At 41.0% G+C, this 6,629-nt stretch overlaps 1 long non-coding RNA gene across 4 annotated transcripts in view; it reads left to right on the top strand.

Moving 5' to 3' along the window:
• Nucleotides 1–26: 26 nt before the first annotated feature.
• Nucleotides 27–6,629, top strand: part of LOC149917728 (uncharacterized) — a 37,250-nt gene continuing 30,647 nt past the window's right edge. For 2 of the 4 annotated variants that reach the window (XR_016466672.1, XR_016466670.1), the window contains exons 1-2: nucleotides 27–109; nucleotides 4,829–4,998. This is a non-coding gene — a long non-coding RNA (uncharacterized LOC149917728). The other 2 variants (XR_016466671.1, XR_016466673.1) reach the window with 2 other exon arrangements.

Here is a 6,629-nt window from a genome sequence, read left to right as displayed (position 1 = left end):
CGCCGGCCCGGCCTCGCAGCCCCCCGCCCGCCTCGGTCTGGCCCGGCCCCTCAGCCCCCGGGGGGCGGGAAGAGCGCGAGCGGCGCGGGGGGATGCTGAGGTAAACAAGGTCCGTTGGTTTCCTCTCAGGGCGCAGACCTTCTTTCTGTTGGTTTTTCGAACGGGTTTAATGCAAAGAGGATGGAGGGAGCTGCCTCACATCTCCGTTATGCGTTTTGCTTCCCCGTCTCCGGCGCTATGCTGTTATCAGCGCTGCTATCAGCCGCTTCTCTTAGAGCTGCTGATCTGCCTGCCCAGCACCTCGCCCTACACGATGGCTTCTTTTCAGACTTGTTTCCTCCCACCCCCCCAAAAAAAAAATCCAGGCGACGTCTTCATTTTGTATCTGCGTGCATCTTCCCCTGCCCCCCATGCTAGTTTTCCTCTCCATGCTGCACCTCAGGGATTCCACAGGCGGTCGAGCAGCGTGGTGCCGAGAGAAAACTGTCCCATACACCTCATTTAACTTTGGAGCCTGGAGGAGAGGTCATAGTGAGCAAAGTATTTTGGCAGAAAATATATGTTCCGAAAATGTCCCGCAAATGGATTATTACAGTCATCACCAGTATAAATTTCAGTGGTGTTGGCAGACTGAGGAGGCTTGCAGCAGAGAGCAGCAGAGATGATTAGAGCCCACGTCTCCAGAGGGAAACCCTTCCTCCAGCCTTCCAGCCACAGCACATCACAGGAACGTGGTTCTGGTTAGGTTGGAGAAGGCCCTTGACATCAGTTTTGTTCAGTGCCACAGAAGGTTTCCTTCTGGATATGTCATAAATTTCGGTGTATCATCAGTACAATAGTGGGTTTTTTGTTTTGTTTTGTTTTTCTTTAAGAAAATCTTCTCAAACTATGACATTTAAGTAATAAAATATGTTAGGAATTAAGAAATCAACTTTATTCCATTCCAATGTAGGAAGTAGAACACATGAAATGATCCTGCAATGGCAGGAATTGCTTAGACAGCATATTCCTCTGTCCTTATAGTTAGATTTCCAGTTTGCTCACTAAGATCAGTTTAATAATGCCATTGACAATTGCTACAAGTGACACAATAACAATAAGAATTTAAATTTTCTTAGCGTTGAGGAGTAACTGAACGTTTTGAGAACATCTCCTGAGCATGTATATTTACACATACACAAAAAAAAACTACATCATACAAAACCACACAATCATTTGACAGGATATAATTTATTATTAGACATTAATTTATGAATTCAGGAAGATTTAATAAAATAATAAAAATTTGAACTGGAAACGTATTTAGAAAAGAATATCCCAGAGATAGTACATAGAGTCTGTAAGACTTAGGTCAAGCTCAATACAATAACCTTACGTTTGATTGGAAGTAAAAATGTCACAGTGAATGCACGCCTGTCAAAGGCAGCTGTCATCTGAATCAGTGATTCTAGAGAACAGAAACCGCCTTCTGCTTGGATGAGTTTTGAGACAAAAGAGCATGTTCTTGAAAGCAGTAGGGTAGGGAGTTGTGCATGTTTGACTTATTTCTTCCCACACATTGTTTATTCATTTAAAGGCAGTGCATTATATCCTGTGTTCTGTGTTTCAAACATCTGCTGTTTTGCATGTTCATTTACCATTTAATTGAGTTCTTTTCCCTTACCAACAATTTTACTGTGAACAATCAATCAATTAGCTAAAGATAAAAAAAAAAAAAAAATCAACAAGTTGTCTGGCCAACCTATGAAAAGGCATCCCTCTGAAGTGTTTAAATATAAACAACATCATACAGCAATACAACAGAGACCGAATCTTTCACCAGCAGACAGAAGTTCAAGAAACTGGAAGCCTGTATTCCCTGCTGAAGTGAAAAGTAGAGGATGAGAGAGGGAGAGCAGAGTTAAGAAAGGGAATTAAAAAGCGATGTTAGCAGTTTCTTCCATCTTGAGCCATATGTTTTTTGGCAGTTCACATGAATTTCCACTGAGAAGGCTGTACCATATGGCTGCTGTCAAGCTGGAGTGTCAAGCTGATGCTGCCTGGCAGTGGCTGACCCCATCAACTGCAGAGCATTTTGTGAGCACCCGTAGGAGGTCATTGCCATCTCTGTTACCGTCTGTAGTGCTTCTTTCCTTTACTCTCCAAATAAGCAGTGTGCCTACACCAAAGTACCCATTCATGGCTTTTGGCTGGTGATTTCAGTGTGAGGCTCATGGGAAAGCTGCCTAGCTCAGGGATGGGTGCTGAGTCATGGCCTGAAGCAGTGATTGAGGACTTGGTGGGAAACCAGCACCAAGGCAGGGAAGCTCGGGTGCAAGCAATGCATCTGAGTGACGAAAAGGGATGGAGCCAGGATCCACCCCTTCCAGACCTCATTTAAGGGTTGGCAGAGGAGGTGAGGGTATCTTGTTGGTGCTCCCTGCCTACTGAAGGTCATCCAGAAGTGAGCAGCTTTTTTTTTTCCCCTTTGTTTCTGTGCCTATGACTGCTGCATTTGGGCTTGTTCTCACTTGCTGCAGCCTAGGATTGTGCTTCTCTGCTACTACTGCTGTACTTCTCATCACATCATAACATTATAGGTGGTCATAGCTGGCAGTCTGCAGCAGACTGTGCTTTGGTAGTAGCTTGAAAGGCAAGGTGCCATAGCAGCCAAGGGCAGAGTGGAATAACAGCAGGTGACAAACTGAGTGATTATGATCTAAAATAATTTGCATATTTGTACTTCAGTCTTGTTTACTGTACTTCAGTACAGTGTGACTGTACTTCAGTCTTGTGTAGCATGTAAGGAGTAAGTTTAGTTCCTTTGAGAAATGGATTGCTTTAGTAATACAATACAAATTAATGGTATTTTATGGGGAAAAGATTATTCATGCAGATAAAGATATGATAACAGTATTAAACATCTCCTATTTTTACTGATCCTTGTTTTATAGGGACATTTGAAGCTCTGAGTTGTAGTTAAAAAAAAGAAAAAGCATTCCTACTCACCAAGGCTTTCCAGTATGGAAACTTGTAGATGTCAGAACTGAATAACTCTTAAGTACAAAAAACTAGAGTTATTTTGCTGGGTCACCTCAGTATTTAACTTTCTGACCATTTTCATACATTAAACATATATCAAACTTTTGAATTCAGTCTGAGATAAAGGAACTTTAAGAAAAAAATATGAAAAAAAGAAAAAGAATTTCAAAGCAATGACAGTAGAACCATTTGATGTCTGTCTTTTTTCTCAGGTTTTGCTGAAGTAAATAAGTACTAAGGATGCTGAAATGCTGACATATGTTTGGTATAAGCCTGGCTGCTGGGTAAGGAACTGGCTGGAGGGCTGGACCCAGAGAGTGGTGGTGAAGGAGTTAAATCCAGCTGGTAACTGGTCATGAGTGCAGTTCACTGGGGTTGGTACTGGGACCTGTCCTGATCAGTATCTTTACTGATGTCCTGGATGAGGGCATTGAGTGGAACCAGTAACAGGACTAGAGGGAATGTCCTCCAGTGCCAGGGGAGATTCAGGTTGGCTATTAGTAAATATTTTTCTGAGAGAGCAGTCAGCTGCTGGAATGGACTTCTCAGAGAGGTGGTGCTGTTATCAACCCTGGAGATGTTTGAGAAAAGTTAAGATGGTGTGCTGAGGGACGTGGTTTAGTGGGAAATACTGGTGACATGTGACTGGATGTTCTTAGAGGTCTTTTCCAACCTTGATGGTTCTATGATTCCATGACTGCAGCGAGAGGAGCATCAACAGAATTTTCCTGTTGTAGCAGAAATGCTACATCACTTCCAGAACCAGTGATTGAGCACCTGGTGGGAAGGCAGGGCCAACCCAGGGGAGCTCAGGTGCAAGCTCCTGAGAGACTGGGAGGGATGGAGTTAGGATTTACTTCTTCCCAGCCTTCATTTAAGGGTTGGCAGTGGAGGTGAGGGTATCTCTTGTCACAGATCCCTGTCTACCTGAGGCTTTCCAGAGGTAAGCAGCTCTTCTCCTTCATTTCTGCATCCATGGCTGCTGCGCTTGGTCTCATTCTCATTTGCTGCAGCCCAAAGACTTTGCCATCCTGCTATTATCGTGGTACTTTCCATCCCATTATAGCATTACACCTGGATTTACTGTTCCTGAAAAACTCTAATTTAAGAGTTTTCTGGAGTTACCATGTTTCTTTCTAGTTTGATTTGCCCTCTAAACAGTTTAAAATGTGAAGTAGTGAAACCTTTAAAAATACAAGAGCATCATGCACAGTTGATAATAACAGTTGTAGGGAACTTTGCACTTCATCAGAACCAGCATAACTCAGATGTAGGTGAACACGTTGTGGGCCTTTATATCATAAATTGAAGGTGAGATTTGTGGTCTGATGTGGTTTTTTTTGTTTGTTTGTTTGTTTGTTTTTTGTTTGTTTTTTTAGATAAGAAAGCTACTTGCATTAGTTTCATCTTAGCTGTAAAACTTGGAGTGGGGTTGCATCATCTCCTTTAGGCTTTCTCATGCCTGATCCAGAAGTTTTCTGGACTTATATGATCATTGCTAAGGACCTGTGAAATATTAACCTACCAGAAAGTCTTTGTCAGTCTTTTTCAAAACAGCCATCATGTGGCAGATGTCATTTATTCAGAAAAAACAGAATTATTCAAATACAGTTTTTTGTTTGTTTTAAGGGCTCATTATTTGGCCAGATGGTAGCTGTGCATTTGAACTATGAACATACTTTGATCTCATTATTATTTTATTGCTCCACAAACTGTATTTTCAATTTGATGGCCTCCTGCTTTTATCTGGGGAAGGCCTGACTAATCTACAGTGCCTATTTTTACCGTGTGCCTTGTATTCTTGTAGCTACTCATGACCAGAGTGGATGGAGCAGTGTGTCATCTACCAAATGCTATTAGAGCTGTGGCAACAAGAAACCAGATGTAATTTCTGCAATTTCTGCGCTGCATCTCCTTTCCAGACCACAGAAATACAGTGTATTGAATTTGTTTGACTTGCACAAGCTGCAAAGCCTGGTAAGGACTCTTCTTTTTTTTTTTTTTTTTTTCTCATGTGAATTTCTCAATATAGAGAAGATTTGAACAACTGCAAATGCAAACTACGTGCACATGCAAACTGCTGTATTCTAGCACATGTCCAGTGATAGTTCAAATGCCACCCCAAGATGTTGGCTCAATTTTAAAATAGTGACCTGTGGCATTAATGTTCTCAATGTTTCAAAGTATTTATTTCTACTTGTGGTACTTCTGTGCACTCAAATGACCAAACTGAACTTCAAAATTGTCATGTCAAATTATTTCAACTACTTTGGAAGTGCAGTACTATCTGATTTAAAAAAAAAAAAAAAAAGTCAGTATAAGTTCTTTTATAGAAGTGAGCATGTATGTTTTGGGGGGAGGGGGGTAAGGAAGTGTCAAATAATAGCCCATAGGTGCAAACACTTCTATAAGAACTACTGCAGTTTTTAATATTTTCAAGGTTTGGTCATTAAGATAAATGGGGAGGAAATACGGAATCTCTATGTCCGCTTCAGATCAGTAAATAATGGTTGAAAATCTTTGGTATTGATTTGTTTTTAATGAAATATCTGCTCAGTTTGTAGAAGATAGATCATTGATAGACTTACTGATAGCAGTTCTGAAAAGCTAGAATGTTGAGTATTATCAGGTATTAAGCTATTCTGTTATTACCAGAGAGAATCCTTCTAGGCTGGGGTTGAGTTATATTGCCCCGTTCTTATAGTTAAGCTTGACCCTTGCTGTCACAGCTGTGTCTCTTTTAAGGTTAGGAGGCATCAGACTTTGTGTGGTCTATCACAAACAGTGCATTTTTCCTTAAAATAGGATTTATCAGGCTGGTTGGCCAAGTGACTTTTTTGGGCTTTCTGTTGTGTTTGACCTGCATGCAATCTGCAAATGTCCAAATAGCACTGTCATACTAGGGCTTTCTCACGAAGACAGAGGCTGTTTGGTGACTGTATTCCCTTATTCTAGTCAATGTTTTAGCTTGGGCTTCTGTGCTAATGTTGTAAGTATCTTAAAATCTCTGCCAGTCTTCTCCCTCATTCCTAGTGCCCCTGTTTTCCCTTCTGATTGCTCTTAAGGGTGGGTACTTCATATCTATAACCTGTATGGAGGTTTTTTTGTTATGTGATTTTTGAGAACATTTTTCCCAAAATACAGATTTATTTTTTTTCCTCCTGCAGCCCTACACTTAGCTGTGGCTAAGACAGTAATTTATTAAGAGTGAGTTGATGGACCAACTCCTTTTCTTTAGCATTCCATTGCCAGTTACTGACCTGGTAAAATCTTAATACTGACATCACGAGAAGCAAATCCCTTTTTGAATAGGGGTGGACTATGTGCAGAGAAAAGACACCCTAGTGTTAAATTCTATTTTCTGTTCCGTGGCATTACTTGGTGAACACTCCTGTTAGCTTCAGCACTTTGTAATATTGATTTAGGTATGACCTAAGTCTTGCTAGAGGTTTCATCTGCTTGCTACATTCCCTTATTCTCCTTGAAATTGTTCTATAAACAAATGCAAAATATATATTGAGAGTTGGAGGAGAATCAGGGGAAAAGAGAACTGCTGTGAAATTGGACCAACAGTAAACCATGAAGAAGATGCCTAGAAGAGAAGAAAT

Source organism: Phasianus colchicus, chromosome 5 (assembly GCF_987193195.1).
Source record: "Phasianus colchicus chromosome 5, bPhaCol1.hap1.1, whole genome shotgun sequence".
Classification (NCBI taxonomy): Eukaryota; Metazoa; Chordata; class Aves; order Galliformes; family Phasianidae; genus Phasianus; species Phasianus colchicus.
This window is presented reverse-complemented; position numbering and strand designations above follow the sequence as displayed.